At 39.9% G+C, this 16,411-nt stretch overlaps 1 protein-coding gene across 4 annotated transcripts in view; it reads right to left on the bottom strand.

Annotated features, from left to right (window-relative positions):
* Positions 1-16,411, bottom strand: part of rhbdf1a (rhomboid 5 homolog 1a (Drosophila)) — a 62,767-nt gene that overhangs the window by 44,149 nt on the left and 2,207 nt on the right. For 3 of the 4 annotated variants that reach the window (XM_088069150.1, XM_088069152.1, XM_088069154.1), the window contains exon 1: positions 5,375-5,759. The gene's annotated coding sequence lies outside the window, so the exon portion shown is untranslated. Of the gene's footprint in view, positions 1-5,374; positions 5,760-13,015; positions 13,170-16,411 lie in introns of those variants that run through there. The other variant, XM_088069153.1, reaches the window with a different exon arrangement.

Below are 16,411 nucleotides of genomic sequence, written 5' to 3'. Positions count from 1 at the left end.
CTGTTATTTAAGCTCGTGTGAGCGTTGAAACAAAACTCTCTGTAAAGGAAATTCTCCCATTGCAACATGCCTGTTAAATTTCTGTCTTGAGGCACCAGGTAGAGAAAGATATTTATTGGGTAATCTGCACACACGCCCTCTGAGGGCTCTTCACACTCAGAGCGGAAGATCAAAGTTCAAGAAACCATTGCTGCTCATCTATAAGCACCAGCCATCTGGGGAAAAAAATTCCCACAGCCCTGAGAATGTGCGTTGTCCCGAGGTTAACCAGCCTGAGACACCATGTCAGTGAGAACACAAGCTGCTGGAACACAAACACCCTGTAACTACCTAAATTAGATGTTTTCATCTCTGCTACAGCCTAATCTGGGCCTGAACCAAATAACTGTGAAAACAAATCACAGTAACCTGTATTTTCAATCTAGTCACGCCTCCAACTTTTTCTCTTAACCTGTGCATCAGAGGTTTCTAGTAAATTCTGTGAATGCCAGTTCATGTATGGCTATCTGGCTCATGACAGATGAGGTGCTGACTGAGAGAAGGGCAGGGTGGCGTGCTGGCAGACGGAGGCCTTGGAGGCTCAGAGGTAGACCTGAAATAGCCCTGCTGCTGCTGCATTACAGCATTACATCACAACTGACTCCACCGTCATGGCTACCGCTGCATCATGCCACCACAAAGATGTCACAGGATGGGATGCAACTGCTGTGAGTCACACAACAGAGCCATCAACAAGGGAAGAAGTGGCCATAGGATGAACGCCTGTAAGAGCAACAAACACCACACTTCCTGTGTAATTTAAACCACTGCACCGCAACCTCAGATAATGAGGCGAAATATATCTACTTGCATTCCTTATTGCATATGCATGACAGACACTAGAGACACAACACAATCTGTTTTTCCACAAATACCACATTATTTGACATGCGAGAGAAATCACTGTTCCTGCTCCTGACAACTTTGTCAAAACCGTATAACCACATCAAAGTCAAAAAGGTACGAGCTGAGCGAGTACCAGTGAGAACTAGATCAAACACCGCCTGTGGGCTATCTCACCATCAATCCCTGAAAAAGAGAAAAAAAAAACATACCTGGCATGCTTTTTAAGCCGATGTCTGTATGAGCTCAGCTGTGGGAACAGTTGTAACCAATATATTTCACAGGAAAGCATGCGCATTGTCTCCAAAGTAGCAGAACAAGTTGGTTAACATGTTTGACCTCTCCAGATACTGCCGCCGTGCCCCACGAGACAGTCTTCACTGTGGCAGTTTTCGCAAAGATATACAATAGATACATGACAGTCTCAGAGAATTATGTAATTTAGCTCTATAACACATTAAGCTTTTACAAACACCTCAACACTCTCGAGGAGTAGGTCAAACACTACAATATTAGACTGAGTGGAGTGGAGGCACTGTTTGCACCCACAGAGATGTATTTAATATTCAAGTCCAGACCCAAAAAGTTTCCAAAGATACTAAATATCTTGGTCTGATATTATTCAAAGGAAGTATAAAATAGGGCACAAAACTTCTGTGACTCCCTGCTGTGTAATGGTGCAGCTATAAAAACAGAGTTTCATGTGTTTTGATATATTTTTTTAAAGTAAGAATCATTTAGACTGAGACAGAGTTATTATAGATGCTACATAAAAAATTCAGAGAGCCAGGATTGCCTGCATGTGGCACTAACCTTTAATGTCACAAGCAAACACTGAAGTGGTCACGTAGCAAATACTTGTCTGCTGCTATATTAATGTTCAAAATCTCATGTGTAGAGCCTTTAAGTAAAGTTATACAATGTGGATTGCTTTAAAGCTGCTTAAAGAAATACTTTGCCTCCAACATGGCCATTTTTGTATCATTTACTCACCCTGTGTTACCTGTGAGGAAAGTCCTGTTTTTCTCACATGGCCCTACAATGTTAATAAACAAATGTTTTTATATGTTCCCTGTTGCTTCCCAATGACCTTAATTCATGAAAAATGTTTGTCTTTTTTGTATTATTTAAGAAAAACAATGTTTTCTTCACAAATTCAGGGTAACATGTCGTAAGTAACTGGTATACAAATGGTCACATTGCGGGTGTAGTATCATTTTAACAGAACTTTATGGGAAAATTATAACAGCTTAAATGAAAAGCAAGCAGAATTATCAGATGAATATGGTAGACTTCACAGACTTAATACAGTTTGTTTTACAGCTCACATAATATTACTCCTTTAACACGTGTTCAGAGCAACTTTCTAGTTGGTCAGTAACAAATGTTAACCTAAGGTTGTTTGTATAACAAGATTCTCAAGTGAACTCATTTTCGACTGGTGATACAGATGTGTTTGCAGGAGAAACAGCCTGAGGTTATTTAGAGAGGCATGTGCTCTGCACACATGGGACTGTTCAGCCCAGTGACGTTAATTTCGCCTGAACTCAGAGCAAGCTCTGTCCAGAGACTGAAGAAAATGAACAACAATCACAGAAAGTACAGGAACAGAAAGATTTCAGATTTCAGAAGGCTTCTTCCAGGAAATCTAACGCTGCTTTTTAGTCCTGCGTCACCTCATCAGCAGAGCATCAAATCTACAAAGAAAGACCACTCTGGGCTAAATAACCATGTCCACTTGTAGATGCATCATCTTGAAGTAATTAGGCCAGAAAACATCAGACATACAACACTATGGTGCTCTATGTAGTCACCCCTTTTTTAACGTGGTGTCATCAAAAAAAGACGCTGGGAGCAGTTTTTTATGAAGTGCTGGGATGAAGTGCTGGGATGAAGCGCTCCCCCATGCCCTGCCACAGCCTCTCTGCCTCTCTGTCAAAAAGAAAAATACTTTTTGGACACAGGCCCTTAAAAGATAAATTTGTAAGTCGAAAAAAGACTAGTTTGTTGTGAAACTCTTGAGATAAAAGACCTCGAAAATAGGTACACTAATTAGAAAGGCTACAAACCTAAACATTGCGCGTGTGACATCATACCAAATAATCCTAGTGTTTTTGTTACCTTAAAACAAGCTGTTTATATCTAAATAGGGAGCAGGTCCACAGAGTCCCCTATGTTTTTACAGTAGCCTAGAATTACAGTGGGGAACGGGCGAATGCGCTGCAAAAAGACAAAACACAAGCAAATCACGAAAACATCTTCATCTATTTGAAGACACATGTATAGCATTTGGAGAATGCGCTACAGATCCCACAACACAATACATTCAGAAAACGCTACAAATCCTACAATACAAAACACATTTCAAAAATGTGCAATAATACATCTGCAGTGTATTTTCAAAAGCTGCGCATGCGTTTTCAAAACAGCGTCAGAAAAGTGTTGTTTCACGTTAAAAGTGTGTTTTAACGTGAAACTGCTTTTTTCAGTGTTTTTACCAATGTGAATCTCCAGGTCCGTTGGTGTTGGAGAGGGAGAGACCTCTGCAGATAATTTGAGTTCCGGTAGAAACCTCCTGAAGGAATCTTAACCTGGAGGTCATGCCTGGCACATAGGAGTTTCAGCTGGTTGCAATCTAAAATCCTCCCCATAAGATGTCGCTAAATCCTGCACACTGTTCCTTTAAATTGACAAGCATTAAATGTGTAATTCATGGCATAATTCAAAATGGATAAAAAAATGATTGGCCTCTTGCCGTTGACAACAGTACATATATTTTCCAAATTAGGGGACACCAGAGGGGGCTGTCTATTGCATACTGAGGCATGCTTTGAGGTAAAGAATGGCAATGAATGAAGGTTGATAACACTACCAGTGGGCGTAAAATCCCGCTCTGTAGCTCTTTTGAAGGCAATACCGTGATGCAGTTGTACAGGACTGTGCACTTGGCCAGACTGACAGACAGACAGATACCGCGCCATGAGTCATGCAGGCATGACTACAGTGTGGCCCCCTCAGCAGCCCCCTGAAAAACTCACATACCAGCCAGTCAACAAGGCCAGCCTGGATAGTCCACCTGCCTCAGCAGAGCTACTCCCAGCTCCCTCCAAGTATCACGTACCCACATGCACCCACATAAACATCCACACACATACACACACACACACACACTGAGAATATTCACTCTGGGGTCCAGTTGGATCAGATACAGAGGATGAGCATGACTGCCACTATCACACATCAGAGCCCTGCTTTATTGGTGCGATTACATCACCCCGAGCCATGATCCCCCTCCCTCCATGTGATAAGGTTTCAGGAACACTGGGCACACAAACCAGGCCATGTGCTCCTATGTCCTGTCTGCCAAAATAACTCAGCAGTTTCTAATACAGTACGTCTATGGTTTCACTTCAGTCTGCCCAGGTATTGTAGGACATTGGAGCGCGTAACCTTCCCGATGTCAACAAGTTTGCAGTTTGTTAATATGCGAGATGCTGTCCTGGAGCTTTCAGCCTCTGATGAGTCAAATCTAGACTTTCAGGTGGCCCCTGCATGCGTACAATTTTGTGGAATTTTTGCCCTTTGTCTGCCATGACTCACTTTGAGTCACTGTGTGTTAGTGCCTCGCGAAAGCCACAAAGAAAACAAAGAAGGAAGAAATAACACTTTCAGGTTCAAAGGGTTCAGGGAGCTGACATGAGAAGCTCTTTTTCATGCAGATTTTAATCATGAATTATGTAACATTTGTGTGTAGCCAGGGCAAAGTGTGGCACTGCTATTTGTTGATGCACATGCATTTAAACATCGCTTTTGAGGAAGATGATGCTGAGCAGTAGGAAGAAGACATGACGGAGTGGAAGTAGGAGGAAGAGTGAGGTAATGGTGTGACTTTATGCGTGATGTGTTGCATGATTAGTCAACAACATAGTCATTTAGTCTCTTTCTTTAGTCCAAAATTACAAATTAAGCACTCTTCAGTCAGCCTCCAGCCAGTTGAAATAATGTTGCCTGATCTTAAAATTAAATCATCAAGCCCTTGGCTCATTCAGAGTGGTTCTAATGAAAGTAATCTCATCTGAATTTGGCCAAGTTTAAGTTTAAAAAAAAAAAAAAGTAATTTGGCTTCTCAGCCTGTGGCTCAATTTGGACATCATTTCACACCTCGATAATTCCACTCCAACATCTTTTAAATGTGTCACACTTTTTAAAAAGGTGATTAGGCCTAAAGGTAGACCCAATTATACTACATGGGCACTTTAAATAGCCTACTTTCACTATAAAAACTCCACAACAAGCAGCGCTGACGGCACAGCCCCATGTCTCCTCATTACTATGTCCATCCTGTATGTAAAGGATACCCATGTTGACCAGTAATTCATATATACTATGCTTGTATATCCTCTTCGATCACGACGCGTGAGCGCTTCCTCTGGCTGCTGCCTTCCGTATGAGCGACCACGGGAGGCAGTCACGAAATTATGACACAACTTACCCTTATGACAACCGGCTCAGATGATCTCCAGCAGTGAAAAAAAAAATCCGGTTTCACAGATTTTTCTCCCCAGGCAGCAGATGAGATGATTTGTCACATCATCCTGATAGAGGCGCAGGAATAAACGTGCTTCTTTTTGCCACCCCGCAGATGTTTTTGAAGCCCGGTGCCGTAAATCTGGTCACTCCTGATCGCACCAGCAGCAGTACAGGCAGTCAAGGGTGCTGTGACCGAAATGTAGCCGCCGTCCGGTTCTCTGCTTCCCACCTACGGAAAGAGCATTCCCACACTGCTCCATGAATCGACCCGGGGTAAGTTTTCTTCTGCCGGTTGTAGCCTAATTCAGTTTGGCGGAGAGTCAGCCCCGCCCTGGACTGGAGACGGTCTGTGGAGAAGGCGAGTCCGTCAAGATCTCCAACCAATCGGTGCGTACACAGGGAGGCGCTGCTTCTCCCGGTGAGCGCGCGGCGGTGACTAAGCGATATCTGCAGCCGGAGCAGAACTAAAACCAGGGTTTAACCGTCTCCATCTGCGCCGAATATTCACTCTGCTATTGTAAAATCCTCATAAAAGCCCCAAAATTAAATGTTTAATGACTAGATGTATTTGTAAGTAATTTATCATTTTTTATAATTATAATTTCAAGATCTCCAACTAGATGATCCTCAAACCCTATTCATTGTGGATCACATGTAAAGACTGACATAAATGTTTGTGTAAGAAAATTATCATTTAAAAAGTAGGCCTATAATAAGATATGTATTCATAATTTGTCTAAAATGCAACTGATTTTGTTTGCACGAGGCTCAAAGGTTTTCATGATCAATAACATGTTTACAACAACTTGTTTACATGCTATTACACCTGTTTGATCAATATGCAGTGGTGGAATGTAACTAAGTACATTTACTCAAGTACTGTATTTAAGTTTGAAATTGAGGTACTGGTATATTACTTAAGTATTTTTCCTTTGGCGCTACTTCTACTCCACTACATTTCAGAGGGAATATTGCACTTTTTACTCCACTACATTTATCTCACAGCTTTAGTAACTTTAAAGATTACGATTTTTATTTAATTAAAAAAGCAAGAAGAGTTTAAAATATGATGCTTTGTTAGCCTTTCAGTTTCTGGGGTGTTATTTTCAATTTTGTTAATAATAACTTTGACTTTTAAGTATTTTGTCTATTTTTTGAAAGTTTTGGGTGTTTTTTTTTCATTTATAATCTGGACCTTTGAGGAAATTTTTTCTTCTTTTTAAAATAATTTTGAGGTGTATCTTTTCTAACAATTTTGAGATTTTTGGGTGTGTGTGTGTCTGTGTTTAAGACGTTTGTGTTTTAACTTACTTTAACTTACTTACTTTTAATACTTTAAGTACATTATCCTCATTATCCTTACTTTTACTTTAGTACCATTTTCATAGCAGGACTTCTACTTGGAACAGAGTATTTTTACAGGGGGGTATTAGTATTTTTTACTTAAGTAAAGAATCTGTATTCTTTTTTCACCATTGTTAATATGGGTCTAATACTTGTTTTATGATTTGTATGACTCATGCAATAGGAACATTTAAAAATGGTGAAATACCATGATGATGCAACATTACAATAAAGACAGTGGTACATTCACATCTGATTTAAGCAGCAGAATTTGAATGCAAGAAAACACACACACACACACACACACACACATATCTACTGTAAATACACAAATGTTAATAAATAAATTGTGTAAATAGGTCAAAAGACTACTACAAATATGTTATGTAAACTGTCATGTAGTTTTCCCCATTTTTGCCCATTTCTAAACCATGCAATATTGCCACATGACACGATGATGCTCATGACATCACATGATACCAGTAAACCCTGTGCTCACTTTCAGTTGAATTATACAGTCTTGCTTTATTACACAGCCAATGAAGCAACTGATTGTCTGTTTACAATTATATAAACCCCCCAAGTTTTCTCCAGGTCAATGAGCATATTACACCAGTGTCATATGAGCCTGGGGTTTTCGTCTGCTGATGTTAATGTGGCTGACGGACTGATGCCTATTAAACTAAGTCTAAGTACTTTTTGTACGCAGAATGCTGTATGCTGCTACTGCTCTGTCTGGTTTAGTTTGTGTACGCATAAATATAACTCCAAAGATAGATAGATGTAGAGGGAGGGATGAATCCACCACAACTGCTCACAATAATGAGATTCACATGTGTGGCATGCCATTATATTCCCATCATTGTTGCTGAGATTCCATACTTGACCTCGTGGGATTCTGCAGCCATGTCTTAATCATTAATTCACACCCAAACCTCATGGGCATTCCCCAGTGTGAGACCATGTACAGAAACTGAGGCCAAGGCTTTTTTCACAGCAATTATCTGTATATCTATACATTTTTAATGTAACTGAAAGAAAATCACCAGTAAGACACGCAATTCTTCTGCTCTTTAAAATCTGACCAGTTGATTTTAATTTACCAGTTCTTTTATGCTTACTTTATATCTAATTGTGAGTTTACTTAAAATTTAGTTAAATCTACCTCATCTTACAAAGTTGTTGCAACTTAAAAATTATACATTTTATTAAATAAATATTTCTCATTTTTAGCAACTTAAGTAAACCAAGTATACTGTGCTATATTCTGTATTCTGCTGGTTGCAAACTAGTAAATCACGTTTGTATACTGTAAAACTTCAAATATAAGCCTGTCTCAGTTAAATGCCCAGTCCCTTTTGTGTGGCTACACATTTTGACAAATAAATGCCTGTCCCAAATAGAAGCCCAGTTACCATGACGTTCATTTGTATAAGATACCAAGTAAACATTAATCAAGATTTATAGTTACATCCACTCTCCCTTTTTCAAGGCAACAGTTTCCACGATTATTTTAGGTAAGATCTACTTGTCAGATTTTACAGTATGGGGAGTTGCTTCTATTTTTAGGGTACTTTAATACATTATGCATTTAATAAACTACATCTGTCAAAAGTAATAACAAGGGTGCAGCGCCTAACAATCAAACTCACTTTGCTTTATACTGTAAAAGAGGAGATTTTCATTAGAGGAAATGGAGCTTCTCCACTGCTCCAGGTAATGCACGCTGCTGCTGCCGCTCCACCTAATGAAAAGACCATCATGGTGCATTCCATCATGGTTTCAGTGAAAGCTCAGATCCACCTGGGAATATTCTCCAGGAGAGAGATGGATGTTAGGAAGCAGAAGGTTTCTGAGGTGCTGACAAGGGGTACCAAGTGCACACTTTTCCTCAGATGCGGTTTCAGGGCACAAGAAGCTCAGGTTCCTGGAAAAGTCTCCCTCACGATTGCTTTGATGTACTTCTCGATTAAGACACTCAACCACTGAACTTTCTGCTATTAAAATAAAGGAAGACATAATATGATATCCTATTTTTATGCTGACAGGGCGGAAGATTTCTTTGTGTAACAAGGAATCATAGGAGGGCCTGAATTTAACATTCAGTGGTGTTTTCCAGACCTAATAAGAAGTATTCTGACACTTCAGATAAAATATAAGAAACAAATTTAGTGAGGTAAACATGGAAAGTAGAATAAAATGAAAATACTTACGTAAAGAGCAACCATCTCAAAAATGGAAGCTATGTAGAGTACTTGAGTAAATGTCACTATCCAGCACTGCTTTTTTAGTAAATGATGCTCAATCACATGTTGTACATTTGTTTGGCACAATGTTAATTTGGGGGCCTGTAAAGCTATTCTGAAGCTACACTATTCCATGAGATACACCAACACAATCACTAAAATAAATGTTGGCATTGTACGTTTTTGCAAACCATGGATATACATGTATGTTATGTGGCAGATAGTCAAATCTTTATGTTTCTTTGTGTTCCAACAATGCTGGGGTTAATTTGTGGGTATATTTAGGCACAAAAAATACTGGGTTAGGAAGAGATCATGTTTTTGCCTAAAATACCTGCCTCTGAAAGCACTATCTCGGCAGGAAACACAGTGATGTCTCAGTAAAAAACAACTGCTTTTCTGGCATTATTGGGTTGTCAAAAACCTCCACATTTTGTTGTTAAATAGCCTTTCGAAATGCAGCGATGGGTTGAAAAAAAAAAACCAACCACATTTTGTGGTTAAAAAGCTACCGGAAATGCAGCAACAGGTTGCGAAAAATGCCCACATTTGGTGGCTTAAAAGCAAATGGAAATGCAATGATGGGTTTTGAAAAAACAAAACCACATTTTGTGGCTTAAAATGACTCACTGCAAAAAAAACCATTTTGTTGTTTGTTGGTCTTGAATAGCTGTCTGCAGCTTGGCAGAAATCTATATAATCAGCAGAAGTCAACATAATTTCATGACATCTAACAATATTCTCGCTACAATATAATCAATATCATAAAGGTCTAAAGTGAGGCTTTGAAATTTTGTATCACCCCTCCCCCGCAGCTCCTCCACAACTCAACACTGTCAGTAGCTCTCCTCCTATAGAGAAAGTAATATCTGTAGCAAGAAACATCAAAACCAAATGTAGTCACTTCACACAAGAGGGTAACCCAAAATTTACAACAGGCTCACAGCAGACGATTCAGAGCTGGTCTTGTTTCTAGTCCATAGCATAAAAGGCTAGATCGTCCTCTCAGCTCAAGTCTCCTCTCCATCTTGCACCTATGGGTCTCGTTCCCCCTGCCAGTGTGACTGATAGCTGCACTGAAAATCGTGCTGATTCAGAGACATGTTACTAAACTAGTCAAAAGACAGCATTTCCACCACAGGAGTTTATTGGACTTCAACTCTTTTACAAGTACTTGGCTGTGTAAGGACCGTTCAGAGGGCCCACCGGGACCTCTGATTGATATACCATGAAGTTGTAGTAATTAATGGTGACGTTTCCCCTGGGATAGAGGAGGGTTGAAGCTGGGGCAAAGGCAGCAATTAGGAAGCGATGGAGGACCTGTAGGAGCACTCAGGGCCCCCTCAAGCCCCATCAATCAGACACAGATAAAAGGGTTGAGAGCAAGGGTAATGTTTAAGCAAAAGGACATCGTCAGATGGCCCATAAACAGCTTCCTCTTTCTTCAACCAAGCAGAGAAGTGGGAGGGAGGCCATCATTTCTGGGTTAAGACCACAGAGGTTTTTACTTGTACATGGGTGACATGGTTTTCCACACCAACGAAATACTAAAAAGAAGCCAAATACTGTTAACAAGAATGTGAATCTCTAAGGATGATTTTATGGGTCTATTGTTTTGGGGTTTTTTTGTTTGTGTAGGTTTTTTTTTTAAGAACATTTTTTAGCTTTTTGCCTTTATGAGAGATAGGACATCTCAAGCATGAAAGGAGGACAGAATGTGGGGTGACATGCAGCAAAGGGCCGCAGGTCAGAGTCAAACCCGTTGCCACTGCGGTGAGGACAGCAGCCTCTGTGCATGGGGCGCCAGCTCTACCAGGTGAGCTAATTTTTTTAGGAAAAGAAATGTCAGTCTATTCTGTCAGAATTGATGGCACAGTCTTATCCCTGCTCATTATATGTTGACGCTTGGGCAGCTGTTTGCAATGTCGCTTGATGCAGAGGGGTTGCATTAAGTCATGTGAGTTGACTCGTGAGTTAAAAGGGGTCATTGGTTGGTTTAGGCAATAAAACTACTTGGTTAGGATGAAGAACAAGCAGCAACCTTTGTGGCTAAAAATGGAGCCAACACAGAAACTGCAGTTTGTCAAATGGCCACTTGAGAGTGAAAAAATCCTCACAGACACCCATGTTAAAATGCCAAACATTACAGCAAAAATAAGCATGTTTACAGCCTGGTAAAGAAACAGTTTTGCCCTCTAAAGACAACTTCCAAGGTCATAACAACTGCGCAGGGGGTGAGCCGAAGAGGTGACATGATTGAGCTGAAGAGCTAAGATACAGAGTTAGAGACAGGGCCCCATTGATGCCTATGAAAGTTGCTAAGTGGAACATGAAGCCAAAAAAGTTCAACTGCTATGTATAAAATTTCCCAGATGATAAGCACTGCTGTGTAGAGAGCACTAGAGACTTCCACCAGCCGAACTGGCTACTTCAGGTTTAGCACTCTGCTAACTTGAATGTGATACAATTATTAAATTGTGCAGCTTTTCTAGACCTCTCAAATGTTATCAGACAGAATGGATCAAATTCAAATGGTAAAAAAAGTCATTTTGCAGACGCTGTGAGGTTCAAAAGGAAATGTATCCAATAATCTACATACGTGTCTTTTTTCATGTAAGTCAATGGGAAGAAAAGTATTTTGGGGCTACTTTGTATCACATGACGGATGTAATGACACTGTTTAGTCACTACGAAAATTGGCTTCAAAGCCCATTAAACTTCCTGGGACCTGGTCACCACAGTCCGTGAACCAGATCCACCCCCTTCTCCTCCTCAGCATCAACTTCTCATCTGAATATGGTCACTTCTGGCTCCATAAAACCAAAACGGCAACAGGCAAAATGCCAAACTCCACAAACCAATAGGTAACGTTACAGTAGTTGCGTCCATTATTTTATATAGTTTATGGTTAGGAGAAGATTGTGGTTAACATTAAGGGGGGTCAGTGATTATGTTTGGGCAAAAAAATACTTAGGGTTCAGAAAAGATCATGGTTGACACATGGGACTAACAACTGATGTGTCCAATAACGCGTTGACTTTTAGTAAACATGACATCAACACTGGTCTCCTGGATCAAAGTCCTGTGCTTGTAGGAACCATCCACTTCCTCTCCCACCCAATTCAACCTTACTTTCATACTCTTTATACGACGTGCAGTAATCCAAAAGTCTAATATTAATGCAGAGTTTGCTGAAAGCCTGGTGCATCTCATACAGATGCTAACGGGTGCCCCTGGCATCCCTGCCCTGGCAGCATGTTGTGATTCTCTGTAAGTGAGACTATGCTGTTTTCCTACAGTAAAGACATGCTATCTACAATAAAATTTAAGTTTTTGTTTGTAACACTGACCGAGCAATCCATAGATGGAGTGCGCTGAAAAACTAAAATACAGCACATGCTGGGTTTCATCACGATTAGACCAAATACTGTGCATTACTGGAAAAAGGTAATCTGTGCTGCTGCTAAATACCACAGCAGAAGGAAGCTGTTAAAGATATCAAAGTGGTCGGAAAAGCTTTTGCTGTGTGTTCATGTTGAGCGGATTTATACTCCCTTGTTTTGGCGATAAGACCAGTGAGATCCTCTCTGCCTAACTCAACGGTTGTTCCCTTGGAGAGCCACAGGTGTGAGCTGAGACAAGGAAGCTGTTATCAGAGTTAGACCACAAAAGGTCAGGGGGGCTGGAGGCTTTAGTGCAGGCTCAATCAATAAAGTAAACAGATGGAAGGCTGAGTTTTTGTCTTTTAATGATCCACTAAAACAGCCCTCAATCTCTTATTGACTCTTATGTTTGCTTTTAAACCGCTATATGGTTAAAAAAAAATAAAAAACCTACTGTGGGTTTATTTATTGTACTTGTTAGGTTTAAATCTAAGATTTTTGTGTTTGTTTTTCAATTGTCTCTCGTGCTCGACAGATACATTGCTCATTTTCTATTATGCAGAACAAAAATATGCTCGTGGTCTAGACAAATACATACAGTAGACACATGCATGCATGGTTTTTCCTTACCTGTGTTTATACTCCAGTGGTGCTCTTCAAACCAGAGGGCATTGCAGATGTGGAAGAAGAACTGTTTCTCCATAAGCATGTCTCTGTTTTGCAGGTGTCTGAACTCACATGGAACAATCCTCCTCTTTCTCCCTCCCAGCGAGAACGTAGCCACCTGTGCAGCAAACAAGAAAAGAGACTCATAAATCATTAATTGTCATCGATTAATAATTAATCCCATCAAACACCAAGGATGCAGATGACTACCAGACACTCACTGGCACAGTGAGGGAGAAGGCTCACTGTTGCATAAAATGATTGCAGTTAAAGGTGCTACTGGAAGCTTTTCTTTGAAGCCATTTCAGAAGCTGTAATTGAAGCAGCCTACCGAAAGATAATCTTTGTGTTTATGTTTTGGTATTTTTAAACGTTTGCTTTTACTTGTACTGCCGTACCTTGTAATGGAATGAGGACTGAAATCTGTTATAAATATGATCATGTCATGTAAGCAATGCAAATTTAAACTCAGTATAAAACAAGAGATTATCTCAGCACCTATAAAAGCTATGACACATTGCCACTAATAGTTTACAGTCTTTATTTAAAACAAAGAACATCAGAGACATCCTTTTTTAAAATGTGACTCTCATATAAAAGAGCTGCAGCAAAGTCTGACACAATTAGCGTTTGTCAATCATTTAAAATTTGTAATGGCAGAAGAAACAAACACAGCTTTAAGACAATAATTGTAGTTTTGACATTTTCTTTAAGTGCCAGTTTACTATTGAAAGCTTTCTGACTTCTGCGCTGATGGAAGAGTTAAGATATCATAAACATGGTGGGTCAAAATAGTGATATTATTTTAGTTCATCTTCTTCAGTCATGTGTTTGATGTAATATTTTCATGCAGCCAGATATAAACCAAAGATAGCAATGTCAGCCTGTCGTGGATTTGAAACCAGGGCCGGGCCAAGTGCATTTGGTGCCCTTAGCAAGTTTTCCCTGACCCCCTAACCCCACTACAGTCCACCCAAAAAGAAAATCTTAACCGTTCTACTGTAAAAGCATTGCAAATTTAATTGCAAAAAAACAACTAATGACAACTCAATGCAAATACAGAAATAAACAATAATATTAAAAATAATTAAGTAATAATAAAGTAATCTTGCCACGTGAAATGCTCATCTTGTGTTCGGAATACACCATAATGCTCTCCACATACACTCCTCTCCCTCATACCCATCAATGCTCTATAGCATGTACTGAGTGTGATGATCACTCAATGCTAACACATTAAGGTGAACTGCATTGCCAGGACTACAGACGGTACCTCAACAGACTGCCCGTTAGCATTAGATTTTTGGATTATTTTTCCCTTATGTTCAAATTTTTTCATTGTCAAAATTTTGTTTGCAATTCTGGCGCCCCCTCTGTGAGGCCTCTGTCGTCTATGGGAAGATGCTGAACACTATCTATGAATATGTATTTACAGATTCATGAAAAGTTAGGTCAAATTAAAACTTTTTACTGTGTAAATTTCAATCAATATAAAACTCATCTAAATAATCACAGCTTTAATCAAAAACAAATATAAGGAGTGACTTCCTGACTAAACACAGCATGGTGGGAGGATATTATACCCAGCAGATCAAACCTAATTCTTCATAGGATTCTCTGACTCATGGCGTAGTAAGATATTTTCAGTCTGCCTGCATTCTGCTCGTCCATCTGCACACACAGATGAGTCTCTGGCGTCCCTGATCAGCGTCACTATCACTGCTGTGACTGCTAGAGTTGAAAGTGATCCAGAATGCAATGCTACAGCCAAGCTGTAGCTGCTAAACTTATCAGTGGCAGCAACTATGAAAGCTGCCCTGCCCAGACCTCAGCATCACTGCTGACAGGCAGTAGAAACACAGTCCAAGCAAACAATGGCTTTCAGTGGTCCGCCAGCCATGACAAAGTCAACAACTCATGCCAGGACTGTTCTACTGAACACGCTCAGCACATTTCTGTCTGGATCATATCCTGGCTCAATAAATCTATCCAGTTCTTTATGTCTTTAATTCCTGCACAACTGCTCTAATCTTTCTTATTTGTGAATAAACAATGATTTGACTAAAAATATTATTGTATCTTATGATTTAGGAATATTAACCTCAAATGTTTTTTTGTTACATTTGGACAAAACAAAGGCAGCAATGACAGATACTACAGAATAGGTGCAATGCCAGCAAATGACTCGCAATGAAAATATTTGAACTTGGAATTTTTATGATGCTTTTTCATGTTGCCGCAGTATCTCAACTTACCCTCAAACCAGTGTCATGTACCCTTCACCTATTTCTGCAATGCCACACACGCACACACACACACACACACCACCGCCACTTCACCAGCATGCTGCACTTTCTGGCACCTCTCCAAACATCTGACTGGAGCCTCCGTGGGGAGAGAATTTTTTTTTTTTTGCAATATTGCTCTGTGTTTCTGTCCTTTTTTCATATTAATAAATAATAGGCTGAGGATAATTCACAATTTCTTATACTATTTGTAAACCTTAAAAAAAAATAGCATTTTTGGAGTATTAAAAGTAGAAATGAGAAAGTTGCTTTCTTACCCTGCAGTGCATTTATTCATATCTACCATGCATTCAAGTGTTTTCTCATTCTGACAGGTTTGGGAAACTAGCTCGGCGCACCTCCAATGTTGTTTTGATAAAAATACTCTGAATTAAAAGTAGAGTGCCCAACAGCTCTCTAACATTAATGCACAAATCACTCTCTATATTCAGTGCCTCTCCTGTAATCATACTTTTTTGATATATCAGGTCCACTATCAGACTACTTCTTCCAGATAACATTATTGTAGACGAGGTAAACAAGAATCTGCAGCACCAGAGCACCAGCTCAGCTTTAGGGGGCACAAAGGCTTTCCAGAGTAAAGACAGGGATGTATCAGGGCTCACTCTGAGCTGTGGAAAGCTCAGGAGGATGTGCACAAGAACACTGCCAAAGTTGAGTCCAGGAGGCAGAAAAATAAGGCTGCTGAACTGCAGAAATAAGAAAATGCCCATGCTGTAAATAACGGTATTGTGAATTTCGTTATGTGCAAAACTGCAGCAGAAACTGACAGCAGTCATGAAAAAGGCCATCAGTTTGTCTCCTGCAATACAGGGAAAAAGCCAACTCCCAGCAGACCAGGTTTGTATAAGCGGAAAAGATTGAGAAGGTCAATACCACAAGTGCAAAACATTAAGAAAAATAACTGCAGAATGCTGAACTCTAAGAAGCTGTACAGAAGAGGGGGCTACAAAAAGTCCAGAGGAAATTTTACACTTTTTTACACTTCCGTGCATTAATCTGATGGCTGTTTTGGTTTAGTAGCCAAACGTGTGAAACACAAAGCAAAATTAGA

This window comes from Plectropomus leopardus, chromosome 18 (assembly GCF_026936395.1).
Source record: "Plectropomus leopardus strain MGB_pleo_1.0 chromosome 18, ASM2693639v1, whole genome shotgun sequence".
In the NCBI taxonomy this organism is placed as follows: domain Eukaryota; kingdom Metazoa; phylum Chordata; class Actinopteri; order Perciformes; family Serranidae; genus Plectropomus; species Plectropomus leopardus.
Note: the sequence above shows the minus strand (reverse complement) of the source record. Positions and strands in the feature narration are given on the sequence as shown.